Source organism: Eleutherodactylus coqui, chromosome 8 (genome assembly GCF_035609145.1).
Source record: "Eleutherodactylus coqui strain aEleCoq1 chromosome 8, aEleCoq1.hap1, whole genome shotgun sequence".
NCBI lineage: Eukaryota > Metazoa > Chordata > Amphibia > Anura > Eleutherodactylidae > Eleutherodactylus > Eleutherodactylus coqui.
In genome coordinates, this window is record NC_089844.1 from 20,990,812 (window position 1) to 21,007,707 (window position 16,896).

The window sequence follows — 16,896 nt, forward strand, 5'->3', positions numbered from 1 at the left end:
GGCAACCAATTAAGCATAATCATTAAATTCCCCTGACCTGTGAGACACCATGGCGTGTAGTTCCGTAGCTGCTGTGTATGTAATACACACACATCCTATCCCCCCATGGAATGCGGGTCGCGTGCACGGTTGTCATATGACCACGTGTTACAGCGGGACGCTACCGCTGTGCGCATGCACGGAGTCACGCAGTCACTCATTGGCAATAAAGGATGTATAATAAAGTACTGAGATGAACTTTTGTTATTGACCAAATACTTATTTTCCACCATAATTTTCAAATAAACTCATTAAAAATCAGACAATGTGATTTTCTGGATGTGTTTTCTTATGTTGTTTCTTATAGTTGAGGTCTACCTATGATGTCAATTACAGGCCTCTCTCATCTTTTTAAGTGGGAGAACTTCTACAATTGGTATCTGACTAAATACTTTTTTCCCCACTACATGTTGCTATAATAAATGTTTTTTAATAGGAATATGCAACCGCAGACCTCTGATCTCAGATGTATTTCTTGCGGATCAAACATCCACTTAAATATAGATAGAGAGACTCATCAGCATAATGGTGTGGCCACATGACAATAATCAGCACAATGTGAGCAAGAATATTCGACTACACCCAATAGTCTCCAATTAGAATGTCATCCAAACCCATGCCGGAGGTGCAGAAAATAGAATCCAACAGGCAATCAAATACGGTTCATTGTTTATTAATGTGTTATACAATAGACATGAAACCAATCAAAAAACACTTGGCCACATGCATACGGGGAGACTCAAAATGTCACAATTGAGATAAAACTCCGGACATTGGTGCACAGTTCCATCCAAAGCAGCAAAAACGAATAATGCGCCTCCATTACTTCCAAGATGATCTAAAAAATATAGACAAACATATCATTAAAATATGCTTAAAATCTGCATAATACATGCGGATACTTGATGTAGCGCAACAGGTACAGCAGCTCTATAAGTATCAGGAGACATTGTATTGATGGTTTAACCCTTTAGGGGCCATTGTGTCCAGCTGATAAATCCAACAAAGTTCTTTCTTAAGGAGGGCCTTAGTTCTATCTTCTCCTCTTGTAGATAAAGGCACCCCATCAATCACTCGAAATTTTAATTGACTGATGGAGTGACCCTTCTCGACAAAGTGACGAGACACTGGAAAATCCATGTTTTTTGTACATATAGTAGTTTCATGTTTCCCTATCCTACTCCTCACCTCCATAGTTGTCTTACCTACGTATTGGAGCCCACATGGGCAAGTTATTAAATACACCACGTCGGATGAGGAGCAGGTGTAGTAACCCCTAATCTTGTAAGACACCCCCGTGTGGGCATGATGAAATCTGTCGCCTTTCAACAGGTTGCCACAACACAAGCAGCCCAAACATGGGTAGCTACCCATTCTGCATGATGTCAATGTTGTCTGTTTGGGACCCCTATTTTTGATTCAAATAGTTTTATTATTATACATAGAAATGATATGACATCCATTTGCTTTCAAGTCAAACATTGTAATATGTAGTAAAAGCATCAAAAAACAAAAAAAAAACAAAAAGTAGAGAAATGGAGCAGAATGGCGAGGGTTCTGAGTTTTGATCGTGTGTTTGGGCTGCCCAATCTAGGGGGCTGTAGATGGTGTCCGACCACTTTGTGTGAGGTCAGTCCTGTACATATGTCCCTGAAGGCGTTCTCCGGGTTGCCTTAGCTAGACTATGCGGGCCCCCGAATCCTGCGGGCTTATGGTCTGATAGTAGGGGCTTATTCATATCTTTTGTAAATTTCCCTCATTTTCCCTTCATTCTCCTCTTCTTTTGGGATCTGCAGAAGGGGGATCTGCTGCTACTCCTATCTAGATTGCATGGGGTCAATTTCTCTCCAGACATAGAAAACTTAACAAACCTGGATATGAGGGGGGGGGGGGGGACGGAAAGGAGGAAAGCGGGGGAGGGGGTGGAGTGGAGGGTGAGATATCAAGAGCAATTGTTGTTCCCAGCCTCAGAGCCACGTTGTGACTGTGCTCTCATTTCAGGGTCTTCCCCGACCATCACTTACTTCATCTCCTGATCAGGGAAAACCTTGTTCAACCCATCTCTTGAGGTCGTCTGAGCCTCTGAATGCGACCCAGGGCTGCCAAGTCATGTGGGTTGTTTCCCACGTTTTAGGGTTGTCAGCTCCCAATTCATCGTATCTCATGAGGGTGTGGAGCTCCTCCACCCACATTCATCTTCTGGGAGCGGATGTGGAGCGCCAAAGCCTCGGGATAAGTCTCCTCATTGCAATTCTGAAAATTTTAGGAGGCCCGATTTTGCTTCCTTCGCTGAACCTGGGAACAGTGAGAGCAGGGCCAGCTGCGTGGTCAATGTCACTCCTGTATGGTGGATGAGGTTAGAGAGGATTATCACCTCTTTCCATAGGGTTGCTACTGGCCAGCAGTCCCACCATATGTGGGTCATTGTGCCTCTGCTCCCACCGCATCTCCAGCAAAGAGGCGAGGTCTGAGGGAAGATCTTCTGGAGTTGGTCAGGGGTCCTGTACCACCTTGATTCTATTTTAAAGTTAAGGTCTTGGATCTTGCCCACTGAGGAGATCTTGTGCGTTAGGACCCACAACTTTGACCAGTCCTCCTCCGTGAGGATCTCACCCAGTTCTTGTTCCCACACCTCCCTGTATCTCGGGACTTCGTCCTCTGCCTCCCGAGCCAGCAGCATGCTGTAGAGCCTGGAGATCATGTGTCTCTGGTTTGTGAGTGAGAGGCAAAGTTGCTCGAACTTCGTGAGTGGCACCGTCAAGTTTTCCTTAGGTGTCAGCGAGCTCACAAAACCTCTTAATTGTAGGTATTGGAGCCAGAATCCTGACCGAGGTGGGTTCTGTCCCAAGATCTCAGCCATGGGTTTTAAGCCCGACTACGTCACGGCATCCCTCAATCTGGGGGTTGGCTCAGTTGGGAGGGTCAGGAGCCCCCGCTGTCTTAATGTAATTTGGAATTGTGGGTTTGCTGTGAGCGGCATTAGCGGGCCTGGAATAGGGACCAGTCCACATCTAGGCGCGAAGCTTGACCACGTCTTGATTAGTTGGAGGCCAAAGGGGGATATGTTGGGTATAGAGTTAGCCCATTTAAGTGGGATCCAGAAAGCCCCGCCCAGGCGTTTGCTATCGCCTGAATGCTCTATTTCCACCCAGAGCCTAGAGTTCCTATTTTTGAGGATGTCTAGAACGCAAGTTGCGATGTTAGCCTTGTGATAGAGGGAAAAGTCCAGAAGGCCCAGTCCCCCCTCTCCTTCTCCCTTGGCAGGAGAGAGAAACGCATGCGTGGTTTGCGTCCCCTCCAGACGAAGTCTGTGATTAAGGATCTAAGTTTTTTAATAAACGATCCTGGGAGTCCAATCGGGATTGTTTTGCATAGGTAGAGAAATCTTGGTAACACGTCCATTTTTTTAGCATTGACTCGGCCATTTCAGGAGAGATAAAGGGGACTCCATTTACCCAGGTCCCTCTCAAGGCTCTTAGCAAAAGGGGTATAGTTTAATTTAAAAGCCTGAGAAGAGTCTGATGGGACCAGGACCCCTAGGTACTTGATGTGTGACTTATTCCAACGAAAGGGGAGCGCAGACTCTAGGTGGACAACTTCGACCTGTAGAAGCAAGACTTTTAAGACCTCCGATTTCTGCGCATTTATTTTCTAATTACTGACCCTCACAAATGTTTTGAATTCATTTATTAGAACAGGCATGCTGACCCGGGGGTTAGTCAGGTAGAGCAACAGGTCGTCGGCAAAAAGCACCATTTTGTGTTCCAATGGTCCAATCTTGAGTCCTATAATTGACTCGTTACTTTGGATGGCGTTGGCCAGGGCCTCCATTGTGAAGATATATAGAAAGGGGGAGAGTAGACACCCCTGCCTCGTACCATTGCTCACCCGGAAAGCCTCTGACAATACCCCGTTCACTCTAATCCTAGCGGATGGATCTCGGTTTAGAGCCATAATCCACTGGATCATCCGTGAACCCAGTCCAATTCTTTCCAATGTGGCAGAGAGGAAGGTCCAACTCACCCTATGAAAAGCTTCCCGGCATCAAGTGCCAGAAGACATAGGGGGATTTTGTCAGTCTTAGCCCTGGCTATTAGGGACATCATTTTAATGGTGTTGTCCCTTGCCTCTCTGCCCGGGACGAAGCCCACCTGTTCCAGATGGATTATCCGTGGTATCGCATTCTGGAGTCTATTGGCTATTAGTTTAGCATGCATGTTAATGTCGATGTTTATTAGTGAGATTGGTCTAGAGCTTCCAGAGGCCGAAGGATCCTTGTCTGGTTTGAGGATGACTGTTATGTGAGCCTGTAGGGCCTGCTGCTGGAAGGGATGGGTTCTATTTACTGCGTTGAACGCATCTAGAGCTAATGGAGAGAGCTCCTCTGCAAATAGTTTATGGAATCTAGCCGTGTAGTCATCAGGCCCTGGGCTCTTGTTCACTTTCAGATTTTTGATGATGTCTGACAATTCCAGGGGGGTATAGTCTAATTTTAGATCTCCTGTTTCCGTGGGTGTCAGGCTCTTGGCGGCATGGTCAGTTAAATAGGAGTCGATCTCATTTTTGAGGGTCGATGCAGTGGATTGGGGGTCAGTTTCAATGTTGTAGAGCTTGTCATAGTACTTTCTAAATTCCTCCAGAATGTCCATGGTGCTATGTACCATGTGACCTTTATTGGTCTGGATCTTGGGGATATAAGTGAGCAGTGTCCTGGAATGCAATGTCTTAGCTAGTTGGCTGCCACATTTGTCCCCATACTTGAAGGACCCTCTCTTTAGTTTATCTCTAAGAGCCAGCGATCGCTGGTCTAGGATCTCGAGGATCTGCTGTCGTGTAGAGGAGATTTTGGCTCACAAAAGGTCATTTTGTTGGCATTTATTTGCCGATTCTTTAGACCTCAGGATGGCTAATAAGTTTGTAAGAGCTGCTGCTCTCTCCTTTTTAATTCTGGCTCCCTGTGAGATCAGTACTCCCCTCAGTACACACTTAAGTGCCTCCCATTTTACTGGAGCTGGGGTTTGGTCGTCTTGGTGAGTCTCATTGAACTCTTCAATTGCTTTCCTAATTTCTTCTACACAGGTGGGATCTCTAAGGAGATTATCATTAAGTCTCCATGAGTGGCATCTGGGGGTTGCTCCCCAACCCTCGAGACTCCCGAACACAGGGGAGTGCTCTGACCACAACAAGTCCCCATGGGAACTGGTCGGGACGCAGTCCAGCAGGCCATGCGAGACCATGAGGTAGTAAATTCTACTATAGGAATTGTGAGCTGCTGAGTGGAAAGTGTAGTCTCGTGTTTCTGGAAGTAGGATTCATCAGAGGTCCACTAGGTGTGGAGTATCTAGTTTTTTCTTGAGTACCCGAGTAGCCGCTCGGGAGATGGAGGACTTACCCGATGATGTAGCTACGTTAGGGTCCATTACCATGTAGACGTCTCCCCCCTAGGATGATTTTTGAGCCTTCTGCGAAGTCGGCTAGCTTGTTCAGCACTCTTGTTGCGAATGAGACTTGGTTCTGGTTAGGGAGATATATATTAGCAAAAGTAATTACAGCACCTACTACTTCTAGCTTAAGAGAGACAAATCTGCCTCCCGGGTCTATTAGGGATTCAATAAGCTGGTTCTGGGGAGATCTGTGCAGGGCAATGGATACTCCACCTGCCTTTCTTGAGGTATCGCGACCATGGAACCACGTCGGGTAGTACGGGGAGGAACATGTCGGCACACACCCTTTTTTAAAGTGGGTTTCCTGGAGTAAAGCCACCATTACTTTTTTTCTATGGAGATGATACAGAACTTGTCTTCCTTTCTGCGGGCTGTTTAAGCCTTTGGTATTGTATGTGCAGAAAGTTAGACTTGCCATTTAAATTTGGGGGGAAATGAGAGTCTGTGTGCCTCTTGTTTCACCCCAGGCAGGTTGGTAAAGGGGGGGGGGGGGGGCAGGGAGAACATACATGAGGAGAGGACGGGAGGGAGAGACAATAGTTTCCAACCGCATATTACACAAACAACAAGCAAAAAGGTAAAAAAGAGAAAATAAAAAGGGGGGAAAAGGGGGCGGGGAGAACAGAAAACAAAAACGGGGAGACCTCAAGGGGCTCCCACTTGCTAGTAGTCTGCCTAGAACTGGCAGTAAGCAACAGCCGAATTAGCTGTTGGCCCTAGGTGGGAGGGTGAAGACTCCCGCACCCCGACCCCCTGATAAACTTTTTGTTCCAAAGTGGAACTATGACGCTAGTAATGCAGCCTAAAGGTGTACCCAGACCTGTCCCAGGCCTAATTTCCCCCCCCGATGGCGCTGGCGAGCGATCAGTATCATATAGAACAGGAAGAAAAAGAAGAAAGTGATGGAAGAGAGAGATAGTCAGGATGGAGGCGAGATAAATCATGAGATGAATGTGTTTCAACAAATTCCTTCTTCGATTTAGCCTCCATCTTCGCTTCTCTCCCTTTGGAGGGGGTCTCTGCAGCGGCGTCTTGGTCTTTTTGCTGTCGTCTGCCTGGTGTTCCTGGGGGGCAGTACCGGTAGAGAGCCAGACGACGGCCAATCTGGAAGCTGGACAGATGGTAATTTGAATGTTAGGTCTTTTAGAGATCGCGTTTTTTGTAGGATCAAGTCCTTGTCTTTGTAAAAGTGTATTCTGCAGACTACGTCTCTGGGTCTGCTGGGATCGGTTCGTTTCGGAAGCTATCGATTCTGTCTATTTCAAGGGTAGAATCTCCGGGTCTTTTTAGTATGTTATTGAAGAAAGTTTGAGCCCATGGTTTCAATTGTGATGGTTTGACTTCTCCTGTGGGACCTCTGATTCGTAAATTATTTCTCCGATGGCGATTTTCAAAATCGTGTATGAGAGTGTATAGCTCTGTGATCTGCTGGGAGTGCGAGTGTAGTTCTTGGTTGTGGGACTCAAGCGTTTCAGGTATCTTCTCCTGAGCTTCCTTAACTGTCTCGACTCTCTGGCCTATTTGCCTAATTTCTTGTTGTAGAGCCATGACATCTTTTTTGCGTGCGGACTCGAGTTTTTGGAACAATGTGTCACTGTAGCTCTGGGTCGGCGTGGCCTTTAAGTGTTTCTTCCAGTCCCATTCATCCTCACCACCGGGAGTGGTGGGCGAGCTGGGAGAGAGACCCTGGTGGGATTTGTTTTTTGTGGCTGTTGGTGAATTCGGACCTGCTTTGTGTCTGGCCAGGCATGCTGGTGCGGGGTCTTGGAGCTTTGAGCTTAGCTGTATCTTGGGTAACGGGGGATTTATAAATCTGTCTCAAAGCATTCACCTTTTATGATGACTAGTACGTCCAGGAATTCAATCCTATCATAAGAATATTTCAAGCAAATTGCAATTCTGGCCATACACTATTCACCTCAATCTGAAAATCCAACAGTTCTTGTTCCATACCCCTCCAGACCAGAAAGACGTCATCTATATATCTATGCCAGGAGACCACCAGGGGCCATAGGGTCGAGGTATATACATATTTTTTTTCAAAAAGATCCATGTATATATTAGCATACGTAGGTGCTACATTCGACCCCATGGCGGTCCCCTGGCATTGTCTATAATAGTTCCCTGCAAAAATGAAGTAACTATTTACTTCATGTTAGGATGACGTATTCACACCCCACCGAGAGGTTAGAGGCAATGACTCTCTGTCTCACGGCATCCAATCCTTTTTCATGTGTTATTGAAGTGTAATAAAGACACCACATTAAATGATGCCAAAATGATGTCTTCTGTAATCTTCATCAAATTCAATTTTAGCAGAAAATCGCTTGTGTCCCTGATATATGAGTCACCCATTAGAGCAAATCTATGCAATACCTTATCTAAAAATATAGACACATTGTTAAATAGGGATCCACAGCCAGACACTATGGGACGGCCTGGTGGGTTGTCTAAAGATTTATGTATTTTTGGTAATACGTATATTGTAGGTACAATGGGTGAGTCAATATCCAGGAAATCATGGAGGGACTGATTAATGTTACCCTCCATAAGTGCATCCGTCAGGATGGACTGTAAGGAGGACTGATATCGTGTAGTGGGATTACCCAGCAATAATTCATACACCTGGGTATCCAACAACTGTCTCAAGATCTCTGCTTCATATTTTAACAAATCCATCACCACAATAGCCCCGTCCTTGTCGGCTGGCTTGATGGTGATGGATTCATCCTGGGCGAGCACATTTATGGTTCGTCGTTCGCTCCAATTAAGATTATGTTTCACAGTATGAGATCTTGTGCGGGAACGCAACTTGTTAACATCAGAATTGACTGCAGCTATATACGTTTCCACCGAGTGGTCTGTGGTCTGTGGTTGAAACATACCTCTACTACTCAGACCCACCCCATGAAGTGTAAACATATCATGGTCAGTGGGCTGCACAGCAGGAGAGGGTGTGACCACCCATGACAGCTCCTGTTGAGAGAAAAAAGATTTTGATTTTAACCTCCTCAAGGTCCAGGTAAAAAACCAGTCATTGCACAGAGCCGGAGAGTAAGATGTCCTTAAGATAAAACTCTGGATTCTATATGATTAAGTGTTCTAGATGATATATTTACCACTAAGTCTGTTTCGTCATTGTGTTCTTCTTGCTGCTGGAGCCTGTTGTTCTGGGTTCCTTTCCTCCACAAATGGTGTTTCCGTCCGTCCCTTCATTGCAATCCTATCCGGCCTTTTTCTTCCGTTCCCGATGTTGTTGGCTTGGATCTAAAAAATTAATCGATTTGTTAGATCCTTGAGTTGAGTCATCTGTAGACTCTGATCCAGCTGATGTGAACCCAAATGCTGTGGGTTCCCTGTTATATTGTTTTCTGATATTACGTTGATTATGTCTAGGAACTCTGGTGCCATGTTCTCCTTCTACTAGGATATTAAGAATAAAAGTTTTGAAGCAAGTGGTGCCTGTAGCCCGACCCTGGTGTTTAGGTCCTAAAGAGCGCGGACATTTCCATTTTTTAAGTTTATATACGAATATACTTCGAGTGGGTCCTGCTAGCCAGCAGGACACAGAAGCCCAGCAGCCGAACGGACATACCAGAGGATTTAAAAGCCGACGAGGAAGTGGAGGTGCTGGTGAGACCTCTGTAAAGGGGCACTCGCCAGACACCGGGTGAGTCTAATCTATTGATTTATTCTCTCAGCATTCAAACTCGCATAGAGTTTGATTATATAGAGATTTTACAGCTCCAAGCCAGCACAGGTAGCGCCTCCCTGACGTGTTGTTTGTATCTCCTTCTACTATTTGTCAGTTATACACTTGACCTTTATCGTAGTCATCTTGGTCCCGAAACCATTTCGTGCGTTTCACCACTTCAATGTCCTCCTTAAATTTCTGTAAAGAAGTCTCAATCCTCTTCACAATTTGGCCCCATTCATCAGATGAGATTTTCATATTAATCTGTTCCTCAATGTCCTGTATACCAGTTAAACAGGCGGCTGCCTCAATCTGTAAGAACTCAACAGCATGACATCCAGAGCGAATCTATTAAAGATGTTTTCAAATTTCTGACAGAAAATGGAATTGTCAGGCTATAGGGTTGGTCTTAAGTGAGACCGTGATCCCCTCGGGATGCGTTTCACTTTATAGTATTCTAAAAAAGTCACCATGTGTAAATTTAAAGACACATACCGCTTTTTCTCGTTCTCCCATTTGCGTTGTTGCAACTCAAATGGTGGAGTGCCAAAAAATGGCCCATCAAAATTGGTACCTGCAAGTATTCTTGTTGCATCTGCATCAGAGTACCATACCGTTTGGGAGGTTACCGGAGCACCCTCATCCGCATTAATTCCAATAGTACTGTCCATATTAGGTGCAGGTCAGCTTGGATCCACAGTATCCAGAAAGATAAAGGTTGCCAACAGCACAACTTAATCCACCGTATGGTTGGACAGATATATGCAAAGCCACATTAGAGATCCGATCCAAAAAGATCCCACCATAGTTCCAATAGAGAAAATAAGCGTGGCAGCATCCAGGGTGCAGTTAAAAGATTGCTTATATTCCTCCAAAACATTTAACCCCTTAGTGACGGCCCCATTGACTTTTTATGTCCTGGCCTGCTGGGCTTAATTCCTAGAGGACGTAAAAACATGCCTCCTCTAGGAATGAAAACCCTGCAGGCTCAGGACATGATAGCTCCATGCTGCCGGTTGCCGGAGGTAGCCGACAGCATGGAGCTGTCATCCAGGGTCGCGGGACCCCACCCCCGGTCACGTGATCGCGTTAAAGTCTATGGAAACTTAAACAAAGTTAAAGATTCAGCTCCCCTTACAGATCGGATCCATAAGGGGAGCTGAGAGTACTCATCCACCGTCCTCCGCGCCATCCGGCATCGTACGTCACGCGAATGATCAGAGAGCCGGGAGGCCCGGGAAATTAAATACTCCCTGCTCCCAGCTAGTATGAGTAGCTGAGAGCAGGGAGCTGTCACCGGGAGCTACTAAAGGTAGCCAAGAGCTTGAAGATGTCACGGGGGGGTGGGGGGGGAGGGGGCACGGTGAGCGATCTTTGGTCACGTGATCGCCATTATCCAATGGATTATCCAGTTAAAGTTTGACGCTCTGTTCAGTTTGGGCCCTGTTGTGCATGCAGACAGAAGATTAGGGCGACAATGGCTATGTTTCTGAACACGGGACAAATGGGGGTATACATTTTTGGGTGAAAGTCTTTATTCCTATGTATGCTGTACAAAAAAACTGTTTTTAAAATTTCATAATTGCCAAATAAACAGAAATCGTAATTTTTTCCTTCTGCTTTGCTTCAATTCATTTAAAAACGGCGAGGTCAAAATACGCAGTACACCACTAGATGAATGCGTTAAGGGGTGTAGATTTTAAAATGGGGTCATTTGTGGGGGTTCTCTATCGTTTTGGCCGCTCATGGGGTTTACAAGTGGGAGATGGGGCTTAAATCACCTTCAACCAAAATGTCTTCTGAAAACCACCCGCTGCTCCTTTCATTTTGGGCCCCGTTGTGCATACAGAAGATTAAGGCCACAATGGGTATGTTTCTGAACACGGGACAAACGGGGGTATCCATTTTTGGGTGAAAGCCTCCATTCATATGTCTGCTGTCCAAAAAAAACTGCTTTTAAAACCATATAATTGATAAAAAAACAAAAATCGTAATTTTTTACTTCTGCTTTGCTTTGATTCATTCAAAAACTGTTGGGTCAAAATACGCAGTACACCCCTAGATTAATGCGCTAAGAGGTGTAGTTTCCAAAATGAGGTTATTTGTGGGGGTCCTCCTCGTTTTGGCCGCTCAAGGGGTCTACAAGTGAGCAATAAGGCCTAAAACGCCTTCAAGCAATATGTCTGATCTGAAAGCCACCGGCTGCTCCTGGTTTGGGCCCCGTTGTACATACGGACAGAAGATTAGGGCCACAATGGGTATGTTTCTGAACACAGGACAAACAGGGGTATCCATTTTGAGGTGCAAATCCTCATTTTTATGTGCACTATAGAAAAAATTCCTGTGTTAAAAATTACATATTTGCAAAAATATGAAATTTTATTTTTTCTACTCTAAATTGCATTAATTCCTAAAAAGAAACTGTGGGGTCAAAATACTCCTGACCCCCTCAGTGAATACACTAAGGGGCGTAGTTTTTAAAATGGGGTAATTTGTGGGGTTATCTATAATTCTGACACCTATGAGCCTTTGCAATCCTGGCTTGGTGCCGGAAAATAAAGTGTTCCTCAAAATGTTGATAATTAATGTTAAACTTGTACGTCTCCTAAATGGTTAAAAGAAAAAGAAAGTTTTTCAAACATGCATCCAGAATAAAGTGAACAGATGGAAATATATATATAAATTTCTACAGTATGTTTGCACATATTTGAGATATTACAGTTGAAAATGTAAAAAAAAAAAAGACAATTTTCCCAATATTGGCACTTTTAATAAATATACACAAAATCTATGGGTCTATTTTTACTACCAAAATGAAGTACAATATCTGACGAAAAAACAATATCAGAATCACTTGGATATGCAAAGCCTTTACGGAGTTATGATATGTTAAGTGACACATGTCAGATTTCCAAAATTAAGCTAAGGCGCAAACAGGCTTCGTCACTAAGGGGTTAAAACATACCACGTTTCGACTCGTGAGAGTCTTCTTCAAGTATAAAGGCATTACACACATATAGATACTTATATACATATACATACAAAACAAATAACCAATCATAAGGAGGCAACCAATTAAGCATAATCATTAAATTCCCCTGACCTGTGAGACACCATGGCGTGTAGTTCCGTAGCTGCTGTGTATGTAATACACACACATCCTATCCCCCCATGGAATGCGGGTCGCGTGCACAGTTGTCATATGACCAGGTGTTACCGCGGGACGCTACCGCTGTGCGCATGCACGGAGTCACGCAGTCACTTATTGGCAATAAAGGATGTATAACAAAGTACTGAGATGAACTTTTGTTATTGACCAAATACTTATTTTCCACCATAATTTGCAAATAAATTCTTTAAAAATCAGACAGTGTGATTTTCTGGATGTGTTTTCTCATGTTGTCTCTCATAGTTGAGGTCTACTTATGATGTCAATTACAGGCCTCTCTCATCTTTTTAAAGGGCTTGTCTCATGAAAGCATGTGGGGTTATGCACTTCTGTATGTCCATATTAATGTACTTTGTAATATACATCGTGCATTAATTATGAGCCATACAGAAGTTATTCACTTACCTGTTCCGTTGCTGGCGTCCTCGTCTCCATGGATCCGTCTAAAATCGCCTCTTCTGGCGATTTTAGACGCGCTTGCGCTGTGCGGTCTTCTCCCTTCTGAATGGGGCCGCTCGTGCTGGAGAGCTGCTCCTCGTAGCTCCGCCCCGTCACGTGTGCCGATTCCAGCCAATCAGGAGGCTGGAATCGGCAATGGACCTCACAGTGAAGATCCCGGCGGCCATCTTACTAAGGTAAGTAAGAAGAAGGAAGAAGTCGACGCAGCGCGGGGATTCGGGTAAGTACTACCTGTTTTTTTTTTTAACACATGCATCGGCTTTGTCTTTGTCTAAAGACAACCCCTTTAAGTGGGAGAACTTCTACAATTGGTAGCTGACTAAGTACTTTTTTCCCCACTGTATGTTGCTATAATAAATGGCTTTTAATAGAAATATGCAACCGCAGTCCTATCATCTCAGATGTATTTCTTGCGGATCAAACATCCACTTAAATATAGATACAGACTCATCAGCATAATGGTTTGGCCACATGACAATAATCAGCACAAAGTGAGCAAGAATATTCAACTACACCCAATAGTCTCTAATTAGAATGTCATCCAAACCCATGCCGGAGGTGTAGAAAATAGAATCCAACAGGCAATCAAATACGGTTCATTGTTTATTAACTTGCTATACAATAGACATGAAACCAATCAAAAAACACTTGGCCACATGCATACGGGGAGACTCAAAATATCACAATTGAGATAAAACTCCGGACATTGGTGCACAGTTCCATCCAAAGCAGCAAAAACCAATAATGCGCCTCCATTACTTCCAAGATGATCTAAAAAATATAGACAAACATATGAAAATATGCTTCAAATCTGCATAATACATGCGGATACTTGATGTAGCGCAACAGGTACAGCAGCTCTATCAGTATCGTGAGACATTGTATTATTGTTTAACCCTTTAGGGGCTATTGTGTCCAGCTGATAAATCCAACAGAGTTCTTTCTTAAGGAGGGCCTTAGTTCTATCTCCTCCTCTTGTAGATAAGGGCACCCAATCAATCACTCAAAATTTTAATTGACTGATGGAGTGACCCTTCTAGACAAAGTGACGAGACACTGGCAAATCCATGGTTTTTGTACATGTAGTACTTTTATGTTTCCCTATCCTAGTCCTCACCTTCATAGTTGTCTCACCTACGTATTGGAGCCCACATGGGCAAGTTATTAAATACACCACGTAGGATGAGGAGCAGGTGTAGTAACCCCTAATCTTGTAAGACACCCCGTGTGGGCATGATGAAATCTATCGCCTTTCAACAGGTTGCCACAACGCGAGCAGCCCAAACATGGGTAGCTACCCATTCTGCATGACCCCTTTTTTTGATTCAAATACATTTTTATTATTATACATAGAAATGATATGACATCCATTTGCTTTCAAGTCAAACATTGTAATATGTGGTAAAAGCATCAAAAAACAAAAACACAAAAAGAAGAGAAATGGAGCAGAATGGCGAGGGTTCTGAGTTTTGATCGTGTGTTTGGGCTGCCCAATCTAGGGGGCTGTAGATGGTGTCCAAAAACTTTGTGTGAGGTCAGTCCTGTACATATGGCCCCGAAGGCGTTCTCCGGGTTGCCTTAGCTAGACTATGCACACTCCCGAAACCTGCGGGCTTATGGTCTGATAGTTGGGGCTTATTCATATCTTTTGTAAATTTCCCTCATTTTCCCTTCTTTCTCCTCTTCAGTTGGGATCTGCAGAAGGGGGATCTGCTGCTACTCCTATCTAGATTGTATGGGGTCAATTTCTCTTCAGAGGTATAAAACTTAACAAACCTGGATACGAGGGGAAGGGGGCGGTGGAGGAAAAGGAGGAATGCGGGGGAGGGGGTGCAGTGGGGGGTGAGATATCAAAAGCGCTTGTTGTTCCCGGCCTAAAAGCCACGTTGTGAGTGTGCTCTCATTTCAGGGTCTTCCCCGACCATCACTTACTCCGTCTCCTGATCAGGGAGAACCTTGTTCGACCCATCTCTTGAGGTCGTCTGAGTCTCTGAATGCCACCCAGGGCTGCCAAGTCATATGGGTTGTTTCCCACGTTTTAGGGTTGTCAGCTCCCAATTCATCGTATCTCATGAGGGTGTGGAGCTCCTCCACCCACATTCATCTAGTGGGAGCGGATGTGGAGCGCCAAAGCCTCGGGATAAGTCTCATTGCAATTATGAAAAATTATAGGAGGCCCGATTTTGCTTCCTTCGCTGAACCTGGGAACAGTGAGAGCAGGGCCAGCAGTGGGGTCAATGTCACCCCTATATGGTGGATGTGGTTAAAGAGGATTATCACCTCTTTCCATAGGGTTGCTACTGGCCAGCAGTCCCACCATATGGGGGTCATTGTGCCTATGCGCCCACCGCATCTCCAGCATAGAGGTGAGGTCTGAGGGAAGATCTTTTGGAGTTGGTCAGGGGTCCTGTACCATCTTGATACTATTTTAAAGTTAAGGTCTTGGATCTTACCCGCTGAGGAGATCTTGTGTGTTAGGACCCACACCTTGGACCAGTCCTCCTCCGTGAAGACCTAACCCAGCTCTTGTTCCCACGCCTCCCTCTTAATTGTAGGTATTGGAGCCAGAATCCTGGCCGAGGTGGGTTCTGTCCCAAAATCTCAGCCATGGGTTTTAAGTCCGACTGCTTCCAATGTCCCTCAATCTGGGGGTTAGTTCGGTTGGGAGGGTCATGTGCCCCCGCTGTCTTAATGTAATTTCGAATTGCGGGTTTGCTGTGAGCGGCGTTGGCGGGCCCAGAATAGTGACCAGTCCGCATCTAAGAGCGAAGCTTGACCACCTCTTGATTAGTTGGAGGCCAAAGGGGGATATGTTGGGTATAGACTTAATCCATTTAGGTGGGATCCAGAAAGCCCCGCCCAGGCCGTTGCTATCGCCTGAATGCTCTATTTCCACCCAGAGCCTAGAGTTTCTATTTTTGAGGATGTCTAGAATGTAAGTTGCGATGTTAGCCTTGTAATAGAGGGAAAAGTCTGGAAGGCCCAGTCCCCCCCTCTCCTTCTCTCTTGTCAGGAGAGAGAAATGCATGCGTGGTTTGCGTCCCCTCCAGGGAAAGTCTGTGATTAAGGATCTGAGTTTTTTAAGAAACGATCTTGGGAGTCCAATCGGGATTGTTTGGCATAGGTAGAGAGATCTGGGTAACACGTCCATTTTTATAGAGTTGACTCAGCTGTTCGAGGAGAGATAAAGGGGACTCCATTTATCCAGGTCCCTCTCAAGGCTCTCAGCAAAAGGGGTATAGTTTAGTTTAAAAGCCTGAGAAGAGTCTGATGGGACCAGGACCCCTAGGTACTTGATGTGTGACTTATTCCAATGAAAGGGGAGCGCAAACTCTAGGTGGACAACTTCAGCCTGTGAAAGCGAGACATTTAAGACCTCTGATTTCTGCGCATTTATTTTGTAATTACTGACCCTCCCAAATTTTTCGAATTCCCTTAATAGAACAGGCATGCTGACCGGGGGTTAGTCAGGTAGAGCAACAGGTCGTCTGCAAAAAGCGCCATTTTGTGTTCCAATCTTGAGTCCTATAATTGACTCGCTACTTCGGATGGCGTTGGCCAGGGCCTCCATTGTCAAGATATATAGAAAGGGGGAGAGTGGGCACCCCTGCCTCGTCCTTTTGCTCACCAAGAAAGCCTCTGACAATACCCCGTTCACTCTAATCCTAACAGATGGATCTCAGTATAGAGCCATAATCCACTGGATCATCCGTGGACCCAGTCCAATTCTTTCCAACTTGGCAGAGAGGAAGATCCAACTCACCCTATCAAAAGCCTTCTCGGCATCAATTGCCAGAAGACATAGGGGAATTTTGTCAGTCTTAGCCCTGGCTATTAGGGACATCATTTTAATGGTGTTGTCCCTTGCCTCTCTGCCCGGGACGAAGCCCACCTGTTCCAGATGGATTATCCGTGGTATCGCATTCTGGAGTCTATTGGCTATTAGTTTAGCATTCATGTTAATGTCGACGTTTATTAGTGAGATTGGTCTAGAGCTTCCACAGGCCGAAGGATCCTTGTCTGATTTGAGGATGACTGTTATGTGAGCCTGTAGCGCCTGCTGCGGGAAAGGATGGGTTCTATTTACGGCA